This window comes from Lutzomyia longipalpis, chromosome 2, assembly GCF_024334085.1.
Source record: "Lutzomyia longipalpis isolate SR_M1_2022 chromosome 2, ASM2433408v1".
NCBI lineage: Eukaryota > Metazoa > Arthropoda > Insecta > Diptera > Psychodidae > Lutzomyia > Lutzomyia longipalpis.
This window is the reverse complement of record NC_074708.1, coordinates 12,464,433-12,490,391: the sequence shown is the minus strand read 5'-3', so window position 1 is coordinate 12,490,391 and position 25,959 is coordinate 12,464,433. Positions and strand designations below refer to the sequence as shown.

The following is a 25,959-nucleotide window of genomic DNA, read 5'->3' as shown; positions in this document are numbered from 1 at the left end:
GTAGTAATTTATTGCTAAAAAGTAGTAAATTCAAACCAAAAGAGTCTTAATTCAAACCAAAAATTTTTAAATACGTTTTAAGGTTTTTTTTTCGATTTTGAGTTATTCGGTTTTTAGCAAAAGATTATTCATGTGAAGTCAAATATTCAGATCTTCAGAAATATTCGATGATTCGCTTAAAATACCAAAATATTCGTCAGATAAACACCCCTTGTCAGAAGTTCTTTATCTCTGAAATTACAAAGGAAACACACCAACATTAGAAGAAACTTTTCAATGTTAGATGACCATGAGGAAGAAATAGAAGAAAAAGAAAAAAAAATGATGCAAAGAAGTCGGTGCTGAAGGTGAGTGTGGTGGAGACTCAAAGTGCTGGTATTTTACTCATTAATTATTACTTGTGAATCGCCTAATTGGACCCTCAATACAATGCCCATCCAATATGCTCCAATGTTGGATTTATAATGGAATTGTGCCAGTAATATCTTCGCACACCTTTTTTGTGTAATGGGCCCCAACGAAATGCCACGAAAAGACGTTACGTGGTTTATAAAGAGAAGTTAAAAAAAAATTCTACTTTTAAATACAAATTACCACCGTATAAATCACATACTTCTCGTTTTTCTCCAATTGCCGCGTGGAAACAACTCACGTGAATTCGATGGTTGATGGGTTTGGGGTTGGGTGGTAACAAAAAAAAAATGAAAAAAAAATTGGTTTGGTGGAATATTAAATAATGACTCTGCTCTTTTCTTGAAAATTCAAAAAATGCTACATATGTACGGCTCAGGATGTAATTTGTGTTTCCAATAAATAAATTATAATTGAATTTTCAAGGTACAGTGATCATTTTGTGGAGTTGTTTCGCCTTATTTATTTATTCACCATCACGACATATTGTTGAATTTCTCGTACAGCAATGGTGTCCCTCTTCAGATTAAATGTCATCGAGAGAAATTGCCGCATTATACCAAACACATAAAGTCCCCCAAAACGAAGGTATGAGAAGAAATGTCCAAACCAGTTTGTATAATTCTTTAATAATAGTTAATGTATCTTTTTGGCCTCTTTCACCCCTCACTATGTCTCCTTAAATGCCACAACAGCAGACTTTAATGTGAGATAACGCAGAAATTATTGGCACCCAGACAGTCCCGATAAACACACGTTAGCTCAACGAAGTTGTGATTATCGTTTTAACAAACTTTTCCTCTTTATTTTGTATTTTAATACATTCAGCCATTTGGGCCTAAATGATTGCCAAATGACTTTCTCGCGTAGAAGATTGTTCTTTATGTCTCTAGAAAGTTAGGGAAATTTCTTTTTAATTTTTTAGGGGGATAAAAACTGACTTATTTTTATCGGTGGAAAAAATTCGGTGGTACTTAATGTAGTGAAAAATGCGATTTTGACATAAATTAGATACTTTTTTCAACAAGTTTTCGATTTACATGAAAACCTACCTCAGGTACTAAGAGAAAGTGAATTTTATTGCACTCTTAAATATTCTTTAGAAAGAAGTTAGTTTTAAGTTAAAGTTAAATTATTTGAAATAAGATCTTCAGTTCAGTTTCTTCTGTACACTTCATCAAACCTTAAATTATTTATGAAATTCTTTTTTTTTTATTGAACTAATTTTTTAAATCTTTTTTAGCTCAAAAATAAAAGCATTTCTCCTTTTGTCTAAACCAATAATGATTTGTTAAAAAATAAAATTTAAAACAATAGCTTTGTACTTGAATATAATTATTAGGCAATTTTTTTATTCAAAAAATATGTTTTAAGATTAAAAAAAAAGGTTTAAAGACGTCGAAAATGGATAAAAAAAAAAGATTTATATAGGATTTCGCTTTGGAACTGTGTGCAGTTCTAACATTTAGCTAAGTTTCTTCTAATGTTTAAAATTTCTCTATTTAAAGTTTAACGATTTTTTTAAGGTTTGACGTTTCTTTACTAACGTTTTATGCTTTTTTAACATTTGTTGTCTGTTTTTTTTTCTTCTAATTTTTAGGAGAACGTGGCCCAATTCCGACCTCCAGAGGTCCGCTCTGAGAGAGAAAAAAATTATATAAAATAAAGAGCAAAATTCTTAAATTTGGAACCATTCTAAAGCTCATTTTAGGCTCTTTCTATTTCCCATAATTTTCTATTTAAAGTTTAATCGGTTTCAAGCAATAGCTGATTGAAAAAAAAGGTCAAAAAAGGATCTGAATTGCGCCACGTTCCCCTACGCTTGTTTTCTAACATTTAACTTCTCTTTGCGACCATTTCACATTTTTAGAATCTATAAAATCATTTTTTTAAAATGTTTTTACGTTACAAATAATTTCTTTTGACCTATAAATAAAAAAAATCTGAATTGCTTAAACCATTAGTGTTAAAAGATGATTGAAAATTATTTCTCTAGAATTAACAAAAGGTTTATTAAACAATTTTAACGTAAGAAAAAAACGTCAAACACCAGAATTACATTAACAAATTGTCAAAAAAAAAATCTTTCACCTATTGAATTAATCAAAAGAACCAAACCCAAAGTTTTGACAGAAATAAATTCACAGAAAATATTTGACAATTATTTATCTTAAATTAACAGAAAATTCTTTCTAACGATGTTAACGGAAGAGAAGAAACGTCAAACGTTAGAATTACACAAGCAAATGGTTCAAAAGCTCCTAATTTAAATTTAAAAAAAAAAACAAAAAACCTCCTCTTCCTACGTTTTAGATCTAACTATGAGCAAAATACATTTGTACATAAGCAAGCTCTTTTATAAAATAAATCAAATAGATACATTTTAATGAAAAATCTTCAAGTGATAATCGATAAAAGTTTTAACGAGAAAACAATTTACTTTCCCCTGAAAATGATTGCGTGATTTACAATCAGCTGAGGAATTTCTCAAATTTTTAATTTAATCTGTTAATTTTTTCGAAATCCAAAAGGTGCTTTTACAAATATTTAACTTGATTACCATATCAGTTGTGGTTTGGCGTAACAATCAAAGCGAAAAAGGTCGTGATTGTTGTATTTATGGGGAGTTTATTCTGCGATAATTTCATTATCTCAGATTACCCAAGAGCCATGGGAAAGAGATGCGAATGAGCGGCACATGGTGGGTTGGGTATCATATGGAAAACCAACCATATATCTTAAAATAGTGCGACAAAAGAGATTTAATATTTAAAGTTGAAAGCTTACACCACATTCTTATACCCGAATTTAAGGTATTTGGGCGTGTGTGTGTGTGTTAATAGTGAAATGATGATTCCACAGAAATCGCATTAAACCTCCTCCGGGGTCTCGCAATGATGGTGCGAAACCACTGGCTTTTGTCTCTTCTCCCATGGCATGAGGAGGTAATTTGGCGAGCGCAGAATTTCCTCTTTGCAAACCACATGGGTTGGGTAATAAAGGAACCCCCTGATTCGAAAATGAATCTTTCGTGATTCATTATCTCGCCAAAGAATAATATCCAATGAATTATATTTTCTCCGAGAGCTAAGAGATTGTGCTTTTTGCTCACAAAAACAATTTTATCTGTTCCATTTGGATGGGGCAGTACGGAGAGAAAAACTCATGCTATGTAGGTTGTGTTGCGAGAAATGGGTACACGGGAGAGGGTAAAGGTGAATGAGGGGGTTCGTATGGAGGTACAAAGGAATAAAAAAAAATTTGACGGAACTATATAATTAACGAACCCCATGAATTGTGTATAATCGAAAAAATCTCAACGGCGAGCAGGTAATTTCCAGCCACTTCCAACTGTGAGAAGTAATCCGCGTTTCCCTTAGGGGCGAAAATAATTTAGAGTATACGTTCGTGGTGGAACTGGGCGCAAAAAACTACCATTTATTTCGCTACACGACGCAAGATGTTTCCATGGAGAATTTTTGCCATAGCTTATTCACAAGGACTTATTTCACGGTGATGGAACTTATTTTTTTAAGGGGGGTTGCAGCGCATTGCAAACGAACAAGCGTACGACGAAGTACCATATGGGGAGATAGGATATGATACTGCAATTGTTTCTGTTTTCATTACGAATGATTTAAGAGAAAAGGGACGGATAAAGAAATTATGAGAGAAAAGTAAAGATGAATATACTCAAAGATTTTTTTCGCAGTGTATATTATGTACAAAATACGCTATGTACAGTGAAAGGGGTAAAAGGGGTTTTGCATTATAAAAATCTCATGTTCTTCTTAATAAGAAACCCGAAAATTAAGTAATAAGGGATGGTCACGTTATTTTGGAAACTCTACAGGAACAAAATGGCCAAAATGTGAGAATTTCAAATGATTTTTTTGAGCACAAAAATTTATTTTCTAAATTGAAAATACTGAATTCTTATCAATATTTGGCCATTTAACAAGAGTGCAAGCAAATTTCGAATTCTTGGTTTCAAAATTGGCTTGAAAATCGCTCTTGAAAGTCCCCGAGTTTCCAAAATAACGTGACCATCCCTTAGAAACAGCAGAAACTCAAGAAATTTGTCGAGTGCTTTCAAAAACATTCAAATTACTTACCAAAATACGAAAATATAACTGCTAAAACACAAAAAATTAAGGAAAATGTCTTAAAACTCGAGAAAACTAAAAATTTTTCGACAAAATGGCAGAAACTTGAATCGTTGTCGCAAAAACGTTAGAAGCTTGAGAACTGTTTGAAGAAATGTTTTCACAAATCATCAAGCAATTCATTCACTACACGTTAAAACAATAATTGTACTAAAAATATTTCGCAAAACATGAGAAACCCAATAAATGTTTCGTTGGTGAAAAACAAAAATATGCGTTGTACAATGAAATTACTTCCTTATAATAACAAAGCAACAAAAGCGATATTTTACAAACAAACAATATGGTTTAACACTTGGAGGACAAAACTGGTAATCGCTGCCAATTTAACTTTCTTAAATCGCCATAGATAAAAATTTGTTAAACTTAACTTGATAAATTCTACATCTATAGTAGAACTTTCTTCTCCTTAACGTTTTCTACGTTTGCTATTGACGAGTAGTTTTTATTGGTTGATTTTTCTTGGTAATTTTCTCTGTTTATTTTCTTTGATTTTCTCGATTTTCTTGATGTTATCCTTTATTTGTTTTTCTCAGGACTTTAGTTTTTTAAATCCTCCAATTGAGTAAGTTTTTCTCAAGGTTTTTCTAGTATTAGCATTTTGTACCTGTGGAAAGGAAAATTAATTGTATTTTCTTTAATAAAACTTCCCCAGTTCACTGAGGATGATGCAGAGTGCATCGAAAGCTCTGAGCACTGAATTGGGATTTTCCTTGTAAAATTATTTTCTTACTGGCTCTCATCGGACGGAGATCGTTTTCTCCTTACATAACTCTATAGTAGAAGTTCGTCAAATGAAAATCTGGAAAAACGTTTTCTTTATAATAGAAAATTAGGCTCAAAGTTTGAGGTTAGAAATACGTGTCATCCAAAAGTTTAATAGAGTTCGGGATGCTTTAAATTGTTTCGTAAAACTTGCGAAACGTACTTTTTTCGCTTTTTATTTTTTTTAGTATTGAAGCTATAATTTACAATAGCTGGTATTTTTTTCTGACTATTATTAACCCCCAAAAAAGTTTCTGAAGGAATATTCTGACCCCATTTTATCAGAAAAAAAATTAAAATGTTCAGAAACGAAACAATAAATTTTAAAACATTTTTAATTTTGCTTTATTACCTCCAAAAAAAACAGAACAGGTGTAAAGATATTTTTTTTTAGTGAAAATGGAAATTTTTCTTGCTATGTTCAGCTTTAAAAAACAAGGTAATAATTTTTATTTTGTTTCATTTGAATTTTGCTTATGCTCTAGCTATATCAACCCTCAAAATCTCGTCGCAACTATTTTGAATTTGGGAATAAATTAATAAACAGCGTCCAAGTGGAAGAAAACTTGACCACAAACTTGATGGTCGTGAATTCTTGTTTGCTACCAAAATATTTGTGATCTTATTCCCCCGCAGCATAACAACGTAATTATATCATCGAAGCTGGGTGGACAACATACTGTAGTACAAAAAAGAAGTGGCCCGAGAGAAGGGTGTACGGGTCATGAATATTCTAAATTAATATGTTTCACGTGCCGCATATATTTACTCCAATACCCCACCGAAAATAAAAAAACAACAAACCCACGTACATGAAAATTTTTGTTAGTCGAAGGAAAGGCAGAGAGATGGCAGTTGATTTCATGCAATTAAGCGTATTTTCCAATTACTGTAATTATTGTGACTTTTGTACAAATAGTTTCAGTGTCCTCCCTGCACGTTACGCCGCTGCCCGGTAGATTAAGCGACCCGCTCTGGTGAGACAATGGGGCTTTTCGTTGTATGTATAAAACTTTGTCCATCAACATGATAAATGGAAATGCGGCATGAAAGAAATATTTTTCCGTCCACAGCAAAAACCCCGAGAGTGACAATAAAAAGGCAAAAAAAAGAGGCCTAGGCCCAAGGGAAGGGGGAAAATAAAGTAATTCTGTGTCATTTTGAGTATATACGCGGGAATGGTGATGGGAGCTAGTCCCGGGGAAGGATGTTTGTGGGAAAAATAAGAGGTAAAGTTGTATGTTGGGAGAGAATGGTGTTGTGTATGGTGAAATGAAGAGGGAATAATTTAAAATTCCATTCACATTTTCCAATTATGCTTTATCCGTTCATAACTCACAGCAGCTGCCCATATGCCGAATAAATGCCAAAGTTAACGAATCGATTGCTTTTAGCATTTTACCAAGAACTCCCCAGAGTGTATTCTCTCTCTCCCTCTCTGCTTTCTCGCCTTTTTGCTATTTTTCCCCGGTGCGCATATAAATTTTCTCGGCGAATTTTAATCCCCATGAACATCTCTCGTGCTCCCTCTCGCACCCATTTCTACCCTCAGAATCCCAAAAATACTGTATTTCAGGGTATAATTGGAGGCCCAATGGTGGCATTACAAATAAATAGCGCAATTCCAATGCCACTCCTGTGTGCCTTCATTCACAAGCATTGTCTTGGAGATTCTCAACGGTGTGCTATGTGTATGAAGAACCACGGAGGTTGCCGCCTTCTCATCCCACAACATTTCTCATGCTTCATTGTAAATCTTTTGTCAAATTAAAAGGAGAGCGCATTTCAAAGAAAGAAAAATTCCTTAAAAAGGACTTTGCGGAAGAATAATTCTCTACGGCCAATGAGTGTTTGTGAAAATTGTTACATTTTCACAATGTTGTAGCACATACACCCCTTACCCCTAATTTGAGGGGGTGAAATGAAACGTGAGGCCGTATGTAATTATCTGTATGAGGTCTGCTGATGAATGCTGTGTCTACATACATATGTGACGCTCCATCCCAAATTGTTTCTTCACACAATACGCTCTCATGGGGATATCCTTTTGCTCTACCACAGCAAATGGCACCACAAAGCTAGGCAGGAAGCCTGTGTGAGATACTGCTTTGGACAAATATCATCTTGGCAGAGAGCCAATGGGCTACATACATAGCAAAGTATATATTTATGTAGATATGGCATCTCCATTGCACTCTCCAACAAACCAATTCCCTTTAAGATTTACCCACATTTGCACACACATGCTCCTCCATATCACTTACAAATGCCCCCAAGCTTAACCCTTTAAGGTCCGCGCCTAAACTGCTGGGCCGATTTTGAAAATTTTGCTGTTTTCCAACTCATTGGGCGTAATTATACAGATTTTAGTCGAAAAAAAAATTTTCCAACTTACGGATTTTCCGGAAAACCTTTGGGTCAGCATATGACCCAATGGACCGCAAGGGATACAAAACACGGATTTTTGATATTCACATTTAAGAAGCACTGTGTGTCCGTGGCCGGTAATGTTACCCCCAAGAAGCCTCGGAAGCACCCTGGGATGAACTACAATGAGATTCAGACCGACCAGAAGTGGTTTGGTCAGGATTTTCAGTGTCATCCCAGGTGAAGGTTCCTCTAATCACACACCTTGCCACGGTTTTGTGGTTAATTTACCACTTATTTACCACATATTTGAACAAAACTTAACAGAATAGTAAAGGAGAATGCCTATTCCTCCATCACAGCACATCCCAGCCAGAGATTCTGGCCAGGAAATCGCTCAAATCACTGAAATTCGGGGCTCATTCAGCCACTTCTCCACACTATAAACACGCACCTTGTCACGGTTTTGCGTTAAATTTATCACTTATTTACCACAAAATTGCATTAAACTTAACACAACACTAAAGGAGGATACCCATCCCTCCATCAGAACACATCCTGGCCAGAGATTCTGGCCAGGAAATCACTCAAATCACTGAAAATCGTGGCTCATCTATCCACTTCACCGCACTGTTTATGTATGGGAAATGAGTTGTCAAAAATTCCGCGTTTTGTATCCCTTCCCGTCCATTGGGTCATATGCTGACCCAAAAAGTTTGGAAAAGCGTTTTGGAAAATTGGTTCAACTTTCAAGGTTCCCATAAAGCAATTTTTTCTTGTTATTTAGTCTATTTATAAGATTCAAGTCGATTTAGACTATCGGAATATTATAAAATAGAAAAAAAGACTGATTTTCAAAGTGATGAAAATCGACCAATTTTTCCCAAGTTTGGTGCAAAAAATCGACTATAAAGGAATTTATTGGACGAATCAAAAAAATATGTCTTGAAAGGTTGATCCTTTAGCTTTATACTGGTGAAGAAAGCATCCAAAAATATTAACTAGAAGTATCTCTAAAAAATCATTTTCGTTTTGGGTCAGGGTATGACCCAAAAACCGTTAAAGGGTTAAAGCTCACTTGTACATTTATTGAGCTAGAAAGCTGCTGCTGAAATTGCTTTTGCATACATGGGTGGTAGTGCCTTGTAAGTCCAAAAGGAAATTGAACAATCATAATTTTATTTCTCTAAATGCTCTTAACACAAACGGGGTAATTCTAAAGAACATTTCAACATGAATTACATGACGAGAAGGATACTTAAAGGATGTTTTCTGTTTTGTTATATCGGTTAAAACACAAAAAATGTTCAATTTGACAGGAAAACGTTTCATTTTGTCGGGAAAACTTGATTTGAACAGGAAAATAGTCAAACAAATTAATTAAGTAGGTATACGTACAATTTTATCAGGAGAAAATACAAATCATCAGACAAAATGTTAAATTTAGATCAAATGGAACGTTTTTCTGCCAAAAATTAACCCAGATATGCCCTGGGCATTAATTCTCTGAGAGTGAAAAACTCCCGTGATAAACTCCCGAAGGCTTTAAAAGAAATGAGAAAACCAAAAGAATCTTACAGGAGTTTAACACAGATGCATTATTTTTCTTATTCTTATTATTTTCCTCACTTTTTTCCTTAAAAAAAAAGCCTTCGGGAGTTTATCACGAGAGTTTTTCACTCTTAGAGAATACAGTCCCTGGTTAATTTTTGTTTTTTTTTCTTGCAATTTCTTGTTCTTTTTTTTCATATAATGTTACTAATGTTCCGATTATTTCTACGAATCAGGAATACTCCCGTACAAAAATGAATAAATTCTTTTACATTCGCTATATTTTAAAAAATATTCCAACTATTCGTAATATTGGGCCTTCGTTATATTTTTGTAAAAATTTCTTCTCTTGCTTTTGCATTGGTTTAGAGTCATGCAATGCACCACCTCATTTAAAAGTTTCAGCAATGATGGTGTTTTCACTGTAAAGTGGTGAAAATGGGGCAATTCCATGAAGCCGAGAAATTGGTGTGAGCAGTGATTGAAAATTGGGGACATTAAATGAGATTTCTAAATGAACTTTCCTCATACTAATTCAATTTTCCGGGAGGTTAATTGGTCGAAATTCCTCCTCACTCGTGCTCTACTCTCACACCCAATACTAAGCTCCATGTCCGGTTCATTTCGAGAACTTGCCGTGGGGGATGAATTTAAGGGGGGTGGAGGGGTGGAAGGGAAGGCGAAAATCTCAGATTCTCCACAATGTTAAATGGATTTTCTTTGCCTGAGATGGCACAAAAAGGAAACCCATGAGAAATAATTTATGAAGGCGGCGATAAAAGACGAAATGGCAGCAGAAAGAGGAAATGAGATGAGGGATTGTGGAATAAAACTCTTCTCCAACCATGGATGTGTCTTAAAACTATCCATCTTTATTTGTATGAGAGTCCCACAAATATTCAACATACTATTAATAGAAATATGTACACACACATCGAGCGATTTTGGATTGTATGTTAGAGTGCAGCATAGTCATGATGTTGACATGGTCAATAAAGTAACAGAAAAAAACGAAATATTCTTATGATAATGAAGTTTATCAATCATGTCTCCCCAAATAATAAATCAGCAAAGAATTCAACATTCTTCGATGCAGGAAAATTTACATTTGAATAAACAAAATGTAATATACATAAAATGACATCAACCCCACGAAAAATCGGGTATGTTTCAAATAACTGGGAATTTTGATTTGTAATCTCGCAAAACCCATTCCCCCTTGTTTTATTTGATGTCTCTCCCTTATATGTTTGAAAATGTCCCTTAATCACGAGAAAGAGGAAATTGTTAAAATCAAATGGATCGTTAATTTTCTTACTTTCCCCGGGTAAAGTTGAATATAACTTTTTATTCCTCTTTATCCAAAAACCTGACAAAAGAGACCGGAATTATGTGTCCAACCATTTCAGTGAAGGACATGCCCAAGGGGTGTTTATCTGAAGAATATTTTGGCCTTTTCAGCGAATCGAATTTCTCCGAAGATCTGAATATTTTATTTCACATGAATATGTTTAGCTAAAAACCGAACAACTCAAAACCGGAAAAGATAATCGACTTATCGACTTTAGGGTTTTTCTGCTTTAATTTTTAGCTCTAATTTACTACTTTTCAGTGTGAATTTAGTCCTCTTTAAAGGCTTTGATTGTTTTTTTTTGTTGTTTTTTTTTTTTAATTTTTGTTCCTTAATCTGTACTGTTTTAGGACTGAAAACAAAATAATTTTCAGCTTGAATTTAAGTCTTTTTTATGCTTGAATTAAATATTTATTAGGCTTAGACTAATATTTTTTTCCTTAGAAAATCATCCGAATCTTTGACGAATAATCTGAAGATCCGAAGATTTTCATTCAGATAAACACCCCTTGGACATGCCCTAATTACGACCTCCTATCAAAGGGCAATTCACGATGAATATAAATCCCATGTAGATGTTGGGACTCCGTCAAAGCAAAGGGGGAAAAACAAAACAAAATCCTTTCCTTTCTTCTGGGGTTTAACACGAAAATAAATTGGCAACTCCAGGCACGGACCAAGGAAAAGGATAGGGGGAAATATCTCATATTGGTTTTTTGCCTACTTTTAGGCTAAAATTGAGAGTCTACAATGGCATAAACTACTAAAAAAAAATCAGTTTTTCTGACGTTTTCTCAGCACTCTCGCTCGTGACAGTAACAGAGCAGCAGACGCAACCCAAAACTTTATAAATAAATAGGTAAAATATTTTTAAAAAAAAATAATTAAAAAAAGGCAAAATTGCTTATTTTGGCAAAATTTCTTTGTTTTACGATCCCACATAGTCAAGGAAATTAAATCCCAATGAAATATCTATTGATTCCCAATTGGAAATCTCACCCTCTATTATGTATTTTTTATGACTTCCCCATTGGCTTTCTCCACGTATATAGTTTGGAATTTGTTATTGAGAAGATATTTGGGTTCACCACCCCATGGCAAAACCTGATACAATCAAGATGCTTCCGAGGGGTGGAATATACTTTAATGAAAATCATGATTGAATTCGTTCTCGTATTCTCAATCATATCATACTTTCATATTAACTTGTGAGGCTTGTGAGTTTGTTTGGGAGTTATTGACTATATATAGTAATGTACATTACATATACCTACATATATAGATGGAAAAGGGAGGAATGATCGAACACTATCGGTGGTTTGTTTAATGTTTTATTGCACATAAAAATTTCATCTCTTCGTCAAACATAGCGCAAAGGCCTTTGGCGGGGGGTGGGGTGAAAAAAAGCGTTATGTAAACACTACAAGTTGGAACATTTTCACGTTATTGCGATCCCTCTGTCATCGTGCGTGTGTGCTATTTGCTCACTGATCGTTCAGATTATGGTGGCGTATTTATAAACAAGGGGTGTGGTTCATCCAGCAAAATATTATATGCCGCACACTTTATGTATCGGAGCGATTCAACTTGACGCAAAATGAGGATTGTGCTTTATCTTTGCTCCGCCAGGCTCGTTGGTTAATATGGCAATGATCGATTGAAGTCCTCTCCGCAATTCACCGCAAAAAAGGAGGGTGAGTTGAGTATTACTTTTTGGGTGGAACAACCAAATTCCGTGGCTACATATGTAAGTTTGTGGAGCTATAAATTTAATTCTATACTATGTATACATACATAGCATCTACACACACCTCCAGTCTGCCATGCAGATATTTCCATTTGGTATTATATAGTTCTACAACCACTATAAGCTGTATTTCCGCAATATTTTGCGGTAGGAATATCAAATGAAGCATATTTCGGTATTCTGTGGCCTGTGTCAGGGCTAACAGAGAATATTCAATTGATATGTATGCAATTTTAATATGGAAATCCGAAGCAGTGGCAATAATTTATTGGATACTCTCGCCACTGTCCTCAATATTAATGCCCCGTGTATTGGGCACTGTACCATACTAATGTTGCGGCAAAAGAAACTTTATTGACTTCCCCACACGTTTTGTGCTTCGTAAAATTAGTTATTTCACAGCGCTATACAAATTGCTGTGACAAATTTTTCCTCTTATACAATACACCAAGTGGTGGTGTGGGTGTTCCTAAATAAATTAAAAAGTTTTCCAACAAAGGAGTTTATGTGTATTTGTACAGAAAAATATCTTATTCGATGAAAAAATTGAAAAAAAATTGAAAGAATAAAATAATAAAATAATTGTTAAAGAAAGTTAACAGAAGATTTCCCAAAAATGTAAACAATGACGTCAGCTTTGTATTAGCTGTGATTCTTTCGAAGAAAAGAATAGCACAGCTTCTGTGTCCACTCTAAAATTTTTATCTCACTGACGATATCTTATTTTATTCTTATTTCGCTGCAATATTAAACTTTTCATGATTATTTCGTCTATGTGGGATTTTTCATTAACAATAGAATAAGCTTCCTTTTCAATAATCTTTAGTTTTTATTAAAATGAAAAACTCTTGAAAAAAAAGAAAATTTTGGTATATTAAAAAAAAAATTAACGATTTTCTTTATTTAAAAAACTTTAAAGAAGTATTCGAAAGATTAAGACGTTGATTAATGATTTTTTCATGTAAAATATTCGACGTAAATCTTGTCATTAAGTCTAGGCTTTATAGGTCTAAACATTAGGGAAAAGATGATTAAATACGATCAGTTTAATTAATATTTTTTTAAAGATTTAATTGATATCCTCACAAAAGAAATAACAAAATATGAAAAACTATATTGAAAAATTCATTTTTATTGGAAAAAGCCTAAAATATCATATTTCCTAGCTAGATAGAACAGAGCTATAGGGGTAACTGGGGTAAAATGGTGAATTTGAAAAAAAAATTAATAACTCAAGAAGCAGTGGGAGCTAATCTGTCTAATTTTATCAGTAGTTGCACTTTATACCCCTACCTAAACCTAGAAAGTTTCATAATAATTGATCCAATATTTTGGCTTTTATTTGAAAAACAAATTTTTCGAACCTCAAAGTTACTCTGACCACTCAACTACAAATTCAGTTTTGGCGAAACTCTCTGCAATATTTTTGATCCAAATGCATTTATAGATAGAGTAGCTATTGCTAAACACAAATCTAATCTGAATTTTCCGAAAAAATTTTCCGAGTTTTCCCGTAAAACACTGATAGTAAAAAGTACCGCTTGGGGCAAAATGGTGAATTTGGTGTTTTTTTAAAATAACTTTTTGAATTTTTGAAAAAATAATTTCCCCTAATTAGTATAACTATTATATACAATTTGGGATGTTTAATCACTTACTATTACCAATTTTTATAAACTAAAAAAATAAAAAAGGCAATTTCTTAAATTTAACGTTTTTTTAATTTTTTGTATTTTTTTTATTAAAAAAAAAGTTTTAATTGGTACACAAACCTCTCATTCTCAATAGATATTATAGTGCCTTGCTAAAATAATTTCATTAAATTAAGATTAGCGAACAAAAAATGCAATTAACCGTTTTACCCCAGGATTTTTGGAACAGGCAAATTTGGAAGGATTTGGAAAATGACCTGAAAAAGCATTTTCCCATTGAGATAGAGAAAAATCGTCTGAGACAAAGTTGTAGCCCGGAAAATTTCCTATAAGATAGTTCTCATAGGAAATCTCAAATATTTCCATGGAACTCAGGAAAAATTATCTCCCAAAAATTCACCTAATTACCCCAGTTTCCCCTACATTTCGCCTTATCTGTTTGGGAAATATGATATTTTGAGTAAACTCTTAAGTGACTTTTTTATTTAACCCTGGTCTCCTCTACCTAATTGGATAAATTGAATAATAAAATGAAAAAAAAAACAAAAATTTACTTTAAATTCTTTAGAAAATCTGTAAAGTTTATCAAAGTTGATTTTCCAGAAACGTAGAACGTTCCTTTGTTTCTTTGGAATCATATTGACCTAATAAAAATTTGAGGAAATCATCTACGAAAAAACAAAGAAAATTTAGAAAATGATTTTGCTCAAATCGGAATAATTTTCTTTGAGTTATTGAGAAATCTTTATATTTCTTTAATCAAGAGCTATCATTCCTTAAAATTTCATTCAGTCATGTATTTCTAGGAACCGGCAGAAGTAAATTAAAGAGTTATAAAATTCTTTTTAGACTTCTACCATATCCTGGATAAGAAGTAATTTCAGATGCTCGAAAACAATGTTTTAATCATCTGAACCCACACACCCTGTTAAAGATATAAATTCACTTGAAAATCCTCTTAAGTGGCAGAAACTGGCTAACATTAAAAAAAGAAAAGAAATGAAAATACTCCATTCACATAAAATTGCTAATTAAAATCTCGTGCATAAGCACGAGTAGGGGAGACATAATGTCCAAGACGTGTCTCACTTCCTCCCAACATTGCAACAATCGCGTGCACAAGGTATAAATATAATTTTCTATATTTAAAACAACATGTGAGGTTCATACATAAGAAAATAAACTTACCAATTTGACAAGCTTCTCAGCTGATTTCTCTCCCCTCAAGGTTTTTTTTTTTCTTCTCAAAAGCACAAATTGCAATTTTCTTTGTTGTAGAATTTCAAAAGTTCTTGTTTGGAATTGCGAGGGGGTAAAAATTAATAGAATTTCTCACACATCCCCCGTGATTGTGCGCTCACAAGTCCGGAAAGTGATTGAAAAATACCCTCTTTTGCCACCCAACTTGACTTCACAATCGAATTACGAATTATATGTACCAAAGAGTGCTCTCGCACTGGTAAAAACTTCTTCAACTTCTTGTAGACAAAAGCTCTTCTCACTCTTCCCGTCCCCCTTTTTTTCAGTGTTCGACGGGGTGTTTTTAATTATCGCCTTTTCCAATTGCCACTCACGTTTTCTTCAGCACAAAGAGCGACAGACCAACAACAGCGGGGGAGAGATGCCAAGGAAGTTAAAGGAAAGTTAAAAAGGAAAAAAAGTGGGTGGAAAATGGACAAAAAGAAATATATAACCAATTCGAATGAGAGACGCTCATTAACTGAGCGTGGATTTATTTTCAGAATGAATCGTCATACCCCCCATGAAGGACTGTCACCACCAATTGCAGCATCTGAGAGGTATATGTAATATATTTTGGCAAGTAACCCAGAAAGAAAATGCAGAAGCCACATGGGCTAGATGAGGTGCCAAAACACAAAATTCAACTGATGTGCCCTTAACCATTAATCACCACCAGAGGAATTTTTATGCCGTAATTTACATTATTCTATTTATTAATATACGATATAGAGACTCTGTTCTCAAAACTCACTCCTTGCAAAGAAACAACGAAAATACTTTGATGTAAATATTTGAAATTAATGCCGCAAAGTGGATAAAGGTCTTTTTTTTAAATATAAAATTAAAAAGTTTTCAGTTTAATATGTAATGCCAAAATTAAGTTTAGAGTTGGATTGAGAAGATAAACTCGGTAAAGTAAGTTAAGCGAGCGACGTGTAGAGGTTATAGTCAAGTATGTTGAAAAACAAGATCAAGAGATGAGGGTTTAATCTAAATTGAATTTAAATTTTTAACAAAACGGGAAAACCATAATTATGGTTTTTTCCTAAAACGAGGAAAGGGAAAATGTGAGTGAAAAGAACAGTTTTAAACCTAAAAATATTATCAAAAAATCTTTCGTCAGATTTTTAACAGCTTTATTAATTTAAAAGGTAATTAAGACCATCAAGTTTGAAAATAAATTATTTTACTTTAAACTTGTGTTTTGAACCTGGCGTAAGACAATTTTCTTTGTTTTTCCGGTCGTCGCCAGGGGTAGAAAATTCCGTCCAAATGAAAGACTTACTTCCCAAAGCTTTCAACCCCTATCCGGGCCTTCCTCAGTGGCTGGAAGTGGGTGAATTTCTTTATTTAACAATTTACATTCAAACATATTTATATAACATTAATATTCTTACTCGTAACAGTTCCAGCCACTGAGGAAGGCCCGGATAGGGGTTGAAAGCTTTGGGAAGTAAGTCTTTCATTTGGACGAAATTTTCTACCCCTGGCGACGACCGGAAAAACAAAGAAAATTTTACTTTAACTTCTGACTTTTAAACGTTAGAATTTCGGGAGCTTAATTAGCTCTCAAATTCTAATTTTAAATTTTATTTCAATTTCTAACTCTAACATTTGTTTTAAAAAAATCTATCGTTAAAATGTTGAAACATTTTTCATAATCTATACTAAAGGTTAACGTATAATCTTTAATAATATAATATTAAGTATCTCATCTCTTTTTTTATGTTTTAAATTTTTATCAAAGTTCTAACATTAGAATTTAACTAAAATAAACTTTCTTTGTTAAAATTTTCTTGGATCAAACTTTTTAAATTTTTTAGATTGAAATATTTTCTAAAGATCTTTTTTTTTCAATTTTTATCGTCTGGTACTTTTCATTCTATAGGGATTATAAACAAATAGTGAGTAAAAGTCTTAAGGTAAGTCCTGTACTTGCTTGTTTTTTGATTTTGAATGTATGTACATTTCTTTATATTATTGTATAGCCTGCGTAAGGTCTGAAATTTTCCGAAATTTTGATTTTAAATAAAAATCTGAACCAGAATATTTCGTTCAAAAATTGTAATTTAAGATTTTTTTCTTATTTTTTAAATTTTTATCAAAGTTCTAACATTAGGATTTAACTAGAATAATTTTTCTTTGTTAAGATTTTTTTTGGATCAAACTTTTTAAATTTTTTAGATTGAAATATTTTCTAAAGATCTTTTTTTTTCAATTTCTATCGTCTGATATTTTTCATTCTATTTTTTCAGGGATTCTGAACAGTTTGAGAGTGTAAAATTTTGAACGAATGTCTGATTGTTTTTTTATTGTTATATACATTTTTTTATATTATTCTGACCTTGCGAAAGGTCTAAAATTTTCCGAAATTCCGATTTTAAATAAAATTCCTTAAAACCGAATATTCCGTTCAAAGGTTTGAGTTTAAGAATTCTTATAATTTGTACGTGATTTTGAAGTTTTGTGATCCATAAAACCAATATTCACGTCATGATTTGCTCATATTTCAAGCTTTGCTTCCTTTTGCAGTCCCTTTGGAACTGCTTGAATTCCCTTTTTTTCTGCAAGATAAATTTCCTCACCGTATAACCAATAAAATGCAAGTATTCGAAGGAATTTTTGCTATGGGCTACAACAAAGTTTCATTCTTGCCATTGGAAAACAATTCAATTACTCTATCCCCCAGGGGGAAAATTCGACGGGGGGCGTGGGGGAAGGCATATGAGAAAGGAAAATGTTGCCCTCGAAAAACTTTTCCGTCCAAAAGTTTCAATCTGGGCAATTCTGCAGAGGGCGGGGGTGTGGGTGAATTTGCTGCATCCCCATGTACGGAAAATTTCAGCTTTCCCCATCTCTCATGGCATCGTTCCCATAATTCCCAGACTCATACATTGAATATTTATACAGAAAGTTTATATGGGAGAGAATTTTAACAATTAAATAAGGTATGTAAATACTCTTTACACATAAAATCTCGCCTGTTTGAGAATATTTCATACACGGGGGTATATGAGGGATGAGGCGCCGGTTGGGGGGGGAGGGCTTTAGAGCAATGGAAAGTCGCTGAGATGGAAATTTCGAAACTCCTTTTAGCTGAAATATTATTATTGCTTCTGTATACGGTTCCTTTTGTCAATATTGGACATGCTGGATGGGTTTGTGTTTGGAAAAATATCCAAGGAGATACAATCTCTCCGTATATGCTAGAATGGAGAAATGTTATTCAACATTTTCCCCGAGAAACATGACTTGTTTCTCACAGAGCTATAAGGCATGTGAGCTTGGGTTATATGAATAAATAGTATGGGGATGCTATATATATTCTCTTATACCTTTTGTTGGGAGATAACTCAAAATGATATACATACATACATAACTCTCTCAAGGAGGAGAGTGAACTAGTATAAATGAAGTATTTTCCATAAATTGTGTGGAAGCCTCGCTCTTTGCATCGCAACATATTGCCATTCTAGCATTCACAATCGAGTTAAATTGAGAGATGCATTGGGAGATGTAGAAGTGAATTAGATAAATTGAATTTTATCCGTTTCGCTCTGTAGCCTAAACTAAATAATTGCCTTTAATTTGACGATGAGACGATGTGAATAATAATCGCAGTGGATGCACTCACAGCACGATTATACTCAACACACAAATGTGAATGACATGCCGCTACTAGCAAGCAAAATGCATAATATAGGAAGTTTTCTTCAATGCAGAAATTGTGAACCCCACTCATAGCCCTCCAATTCTCAAACACATCACGCTCTTTTCTGCATAGATTGTCCAATTAAGCGGAGGCATATTGTATGTATCTGGCTTTTTTTTCATCCTATACAACATCTCGTATTGTTCATGCCATTGCATCACATTAATTGGACCATAAATGTTCATTAAAATGAAAGCGATTCAGATCACAAAATGCTACGATATGAATGAAGTAACACATAAATTGCTTGTATACGGCTCTGTCCCTCTAATCTCAACACTATTTGTCCCATGACAACGCATTCCGCAGCTTGATGAATACTTTCAGCATTTAGCATTCATAAAATTTCGTATACAACAAGCACAGTTCAATGGAATTGATGTATAAAATGATTTTGAAGTGGAGGAAGAGATATGCAAAAACCATGATTATATTGTGGCTGAAATTGAGGCTTTTGTGTATTTTGGATTCATTAAAAGCATCCTGTGAATGATGTTGGACAGTGGTGTAGTCAGGGGAGGGGGATTTGTGTGTCCAAACACCAAATAACGTTAGATTGGTTTTTAGAGAGATCAAAAGAATTATTTTTAGGCATAAAATTATACGGAAAATTTTAAACATTCGATTTACTAATGTTAATACAAACATTTTGACTTTAGAAAATAAATTTCAAACATTTAAAAAAAAATTAAATGTTGGAAGAAACGTTAAACGTCGGAAGAAACGTCAAAAGTTGGAAGAAACGTAAAACGATGAAAGAAACGTCAAAAGTTAGAAGAAGCATCAAACCTCGGAAGAAACGTCAAACGTCGGAAGAAACGTCAAACGTCGGAAGAAACATCAAGCGTCAGAAGAAACGTCAAACGTCGGAACAAATGTCAAATGTTGGAAGAAACGTCAAAATTTGGAGGAAACGTCAAACATCAATCAAAAATTAAAAGAGAAATGTTAACCATTAAAAAAAAAGTTAAACTTTCAAAGAAATGTCAATTGTTAGAAAGCAAATTCGAAATTTTAAAAAATGTCAAACTTTAGAAGAAATTTTCAACTTAAAAAAAAAAACAGATTTGTTTAAAATTACAAAAGAAACTTCAAACGTTCAAAGTAACCCCAGTCAATAGAAAATAAACGTAAAACATCACAGAGACGTTAAACGTTAGAAAATAAATTATTAACGTTAGAAATTATGTGTCAAACAGTTGTAGAAAAAAGTCTAACGTTTTAAGGGATGTAAAACGTTAAGAAAAAAAGAATGTCACTAGTTTGAAAAGACACATCAATCGTTATAAAAATAAAATACTTGGTATGCCACGATTGTGGTATACCAACTAATTAGCTTTAAAGAAAAACGTCGAACTTTAAAAATGCAGAAAGGCTCCATAATTTGTTAATTGTAATACTAACAGTCGTTGTATGATTTAATTAATTAAATTTATTAGGTTGTGCCATAAAGTTCAAGATTTCTTACCATAATTTACATTTTTTCTTAGAGGTTTTTTTTCTTAAGGAAATATTTTCAATATCTTTTATATTTAAAAATTTCTTTCTATGATAGCATCCTTTTGAATAAATAAATAAATTGAAAAAAAAAATTTTGCGAATTTATGGAAGAGATGGAAAAGCTTTCAATAGCTGCTCTTGTCACTAATTTTATATGCTAATAAAGTTTATTCTAGAAATTCCATTCTAGCAGAGAATAAATCATTAATTCATTCAAAATATAAATTAATATTTATTTTGGGAATCTTTAGATGAAAATTGACTCATTTATACTAAAAATCTTTGTTCTAGAAGACTTTCACAAGGTCAAATACATAAAGAACCTTCTAGAACTGCCACAGAATCCTCATATTTAGAAACATTCATGCCAAATTCTTATGAATGAATAATTCCTCACACACGTAAAAAAAAAACTCTTCGCAGCATTTCTAGAAAATATTATTTTGATTTCCAACACAAAACTCCACGGAAAGAACCAAAAGAACCCACCTCAATCCACACATTCTTTTCCCATTCCCTCTCAGCACACAGTAGGTTGTTTTGTAATTAAAAGCGAAATGTATGGGTTAGAAGGTAAAATGAGTTTTCTTTTCCTTCAACCAATTTTATATGGGAGTGTGAGAGGAGTGCCTAAAAATACAGAAAGCTCCTCTGTCTATTTATAAAAACAATTTAAGCCCAAACACGAAATTTCTGAGTTTGCGGAGAATGTTGAATTTGTATAAATATGATTTCTCACAGCGATGCCGTGTTGAGGAGGGATTTCTCCCGGCAATTTTCGAGAAGTTTCAACCCCTCTCCTACTAATGTTGTTGTTGGTAAGAAAAAAAAAACAATAATAGCCCATATAAAGTTTTTGGACTACATAAACACGAAATGGATGTAAGACGCGCAGAGTATTTTGGCGAAAAAGGGGAGCACACGGTAGCTGCATAGATGGAAAACTTCATTCGCCTTTAAAACAAAATCCCGCAAGTTTTGCAGAGGAATTTCATATTGTGGAAGATTGCTGACTCAAAAGAGAATTAAAACAGTTTAACGATTGCGTGTCACACGGCTAAATTCGTGCTCAGCGCCATTCCAGACCTTTTTATATGTGTTATAATTCCCTCAATCTTTAATCTCCCTCAGAGCTACTTAAGGTGTATACAAAAACCCCCTCATTCCGCGTTAACCGCCTCAATTCCATCTCATGGCGAGAGCATAAGCTGGAATTCGCATACAAAAGGTCGCTTTTTTGTTCTCGCGAAAACCCCTCAACCGACTTCTTTTGCGGAATTTCTGCCAAAAAATTAAGTATGGCATTTAGAGGTATAACCTTTTCCGCCACTGCTAAATCACAATTTCTCATCAAAAATCTCAAATGGAAGGGAGTTTTAACGTTCGGAAGTTTTCACGCTGTATTTACACCCAAAGAAATTGATAGGGAAAAGGAAAATTGTAAATTATTTGGATTAATAAAAAATAGGGGCGGTAGGAGCTGAGTATTTAACGAATTCTAGGTATATTTATAAATTATTTTTTAAATAAAACGTTAGGGGAGACCGGGGCTAATAAAGTCACTTAAGGGTTTGGAAAAAGCCTAGAATATCATATTTCCTAGCTAGATAGAATAAAATAATCTGAGAAAGAGTTATAGGGCAGTAAAGCTGTACATTTCGTTTTATCTATTTGGGAAATATGATATTTTTAGCTTTTTCTAAACCCTTAAGTGACTTTTTTAACCCCGGTCTCCCCTACAGAAAAAAACAGCTAGTTTAATATTTCCTTTTAACTAAATTATAAGGTAAACAAATTTAAAAGAAAATACTTTAAAGCTCTAAATATATATTTTTTTAATTCTAGAAGAATCTCATTATATTGTTTGCCTTAAACGGGAACAGTTATATTATCCCAAATTTAAATGAATTAAAATATATTTCCAATTTAAAAAAAGCTCTAAACTTATGTAGAAAAATAGGAAGGGAGACATTTTAATATGTAGATCTTCATATTTTCTACGGCTATTAAGACTGAGAAATCTGCTCTGAGAGCATCAACAAAATAAATATCTTAAAACGATAAAATATTTCATTTTTTTGCTTTTTGTGATCCTCAAAGTATTAAATTCAAAGTCAAACAGTGAAATTCTTTAGTTAGATAGTTTTAGGATTTCCTAAAAACATACAAAAGTTTTTAAGTCAAGTTAAAACGGGCTAAAGGTACATTTTTCGATTCCCGAAGACGGGCAGGAAAAATCTTCGAAAAAGATTAATTAGGCCTAATTTAGCCTGACTTAAGAAATCCTTAAGAAAATTTTTAAAATCTTAATAAATCTTTAATTTCCTTAAGAATAATTGAGAAGTTCTTAAGGAAACTTGAGAAATCGTTAAAAAAAAACTTAAGAAACCTTATAACTATCTGACTCAGTCGGGCTTAAAATTTTAAATCGGGCTTAAGGTTCTAAGTCAGTTTTTTTGAGTCATACATGGATTTTCATGAGTTGTCCTGGAAAATATGTAAGATTTTCTGATTAAAGAACTATTTTATTTTATTTTAAAAAATCAAGTCAGATTAAAAAAAAACTGTCTTAAAACCTTAAAACCGATTTAAAATTTTAAGCCCGACTGAGTAGTGAATTCCGCCCAAAACGAAATGAAATGAAAATGAGGAAGTTATCAGTTTTCTCTTCTGATATCATTTTTAACCCTTTCGCGTTTCTTGGGTCATACGTAACACAAACATGAAACATGTAATTTTCCTAAGTTTTTATTTTCATTGCTTTTCCTAGTTAGAAAAAATTGAAATTTATCTAGAATAAGCCAAAGAAGACGATTCATCTGAGAAATCTCCTTTGAAAACATTATTAGAATAAATTTAGTGATAAAAGAGCGCATGTTTCATTGTTTTTATGTTTCACGTTGCACGCAAAATAGCTGAAATGAAATTGAGGCATCTGACTGAATGTTTCATATTTTAGAATTCAAGACAATTAAGCCAAAGTGTAGAAAAGTCCAGTGGAGACGCCAGGTGGAATAATAATGAGTTATCATTTTTTGATATTTAATTTAAATGCATTTAAATAGATGGAGACGCCTGGTAATTTCGCTATGTATCTTGTATGGGAAATATATAATTTTTTGAGCCTTTCCCAAACCCCCATTAAACTCAATTAGCCCCAGTTGTCTCTACAGCGGAATTTTCTTGGCAACAAATCGATTTTCTTGAGTGCAAAATCTCTGCAGAAGTTACTTTTTTTTCTTCTTCTCAAAATAATGTTGTTTCATGCAAATTAACTGTCCAACGAAGAACTTCTGCAGTTGCTTTTCATGCTCCACTCCCTTGAAATTTTTTTTTACCCTCTCTCCCGCCCATCCACCGCGTGCAATTGCTAATGAATAAATGAGGGAATCACGAGAGAGACTTTCGAGGCATCTTTCAATTTACACAACATTTTACACTGTTTGCCACTAATTAAAGTTCCCCAAGTTTTGCCGCTCGTTGCTAAAATGAAATTTTCGTCGAGAGCAAATATTTTACCATCCATTTGTTTCCACGACGTACCTGGCGCGTCACCTTGCCCCGACCGCGGTGTGCTTACAGCAAAAGTCAATTGCTTTTGGGTCCCACACGGTGACTACACCCGGTGTGATAGGGGACGACGGGGGTCATAAATTAGGCGCATGATCTTCTTTTGTGTGACGAGTCGGGAAAATAAAACACTCGCGGACAAGGTGAAAAGACATTTTGCTATCGATTTGACGTCCACAATCTCTGTGATGGCATCTTGGGTGATTTCATCAGGGGGGAGGGACCCCTCCTATATAGTACGGCGTCAGTGCATCCACATTTGCATTCGGCATCCGTTAGATGGGGCATGATTTCTCAATTCTCATGGCACATTCGCGCGCATAAACATACACAATGGCCCCAAAAGCGTCGTGTGAGAAAGAGGCGAGTGCAACATAGCATAAAGAAAAGCAAAGAAGAAAAAAAAAACGGCCGCCACGTGCCCGTTGTGAGAACTTGTGCATGTGATGATTATTGTTATTAATATTATTTACGAGTAGGGAAACGTGTCGATAGTAATCTGCGTGAAATTGGTGCAGAAAACCAAATGCCGGAGATGACAAAGAAGACATATAATGCATTCTTTCTAATTATAAACCCTCGCGCACATTGTATATAGTTCCAGCGACAGATGGGGGTTGCACTGTGCTCTATCAAATTGCACGCACAGCTAATTTGCAGCAACCCTCACCCAACCCTCAACACAACCAAACCCAATTGGGATTTATCTATAAAGCCAATGGAGTCCATTCTATGCCGGATAATCAGATAGTGTCTGCGCTTAATAAATTTAATCAACCAAACGAAGGGGATTTTCATCAATGCAAATCCATTTGGTGTTTAAATTCCTCCAAAATATGGACAGAATGTCCCTCGAAAAGTTTGAGGGGCACACACATTACATGCTAAAAGAGGCCATGAGAATGTCTTTAAAGTTTTTTAAACTTCTCACTTGGAAGTTTAAACTTACAATAAGTAATCTTCAAAACAATTTTCAAGATCACTGTCATTGAGATGTGAGAAGAGACACACATTGTATTTAATATTAACGATTTGTCGATTGATGTGCAAATTGTCCATGAACGGATACTCTTTTTTAATGGGATTTAAGTCTCCTCAGTGTTGAATGATTAACGTGCATTTGCACAGTACTCTCAATTACTCTGGCGTACTTTGCAAAATGTAAATTTTCGTAATTTTTATTGCAAAATAGCGTGTTTTACTGCATGCTAGAAGAATGCGGGAATATTATTCAAGTGTCAATAGAGGAGCAAAAGTTATTGGAAAATTAAATAAAAACTCATTTTCATATTTTGCAAATTGTTCGTTAGAAAAAGAATATTTTTTGATGATTTTTTTAGATACTATAATTAGTCTTTGAGGACAGGTTTTGTATCCGGATTTGCTCAACAATTTTCTATTCCTTAAAAAAGTATTTGAAAAATTGCAAAAACTATTATATGGGGTTAAAACACCACTGTACGGCTAAAGTTTCTTAAGACAGGTTCAAGTTTTCATAACTAAAACTTAGATTTTAAGCTTGGTTTAAGTTTTTTTTTAGAATTGGGTTAGGATGAATTAGGGCTACATCTAAAAACACATTTAGCTGCAATTTAACCTATTTTAGCTTCAAAACCTATAATTTGGTCAAAAGTACTTAGGCCTGACCAAAAAAACTAAAGTTTGGCTTTAAAACATTTATGCCGAGCCCTAAAAATTAGAGCATTGCCTAGAAAATTCAAGTCAAGTATAAAAAGTCTAGACCTAGATTTAAAAAAACTCAAGCCTGACTTGAAGAATGGACTAGGACTTATTAGTAAATTTTACGTCAAGTTCGGCTTAATTTTCTTTAGTTAGACTAACTATTTTAAGCTAGATTTAGATCATGGAACAAACTTTATGTTTTTCGGGCTTTCTTGAAGCTTAAAACCTAATTGTTTTAGGCT

At 33.4% G+C, this 25,959-nt stretch overlaps 1 protein-coding gene across 1 annotated transcript in view; it reads right to left on the bottom strand.

Annotated features, from left to right (window-relative positions):
* The window catches only part of LOC129790741 (mpv17-like protein), an 85,720-nt gene extending 69,922 nt beyond the window's left edge, over window positions 1–15,798 (bottom strand). The window contains exon 1 of the mRNA XM_055828433.1: window positions 15,199–15,798. The gene's annotated coding sequence lies outside the window, so the exon portion shown is untranslated. The remainder of the gene's footprint in view (window positions 1–15,198) is intronic.
* Window positions 15,799–25,959: the final 10,161 nt, after the last annotated feature.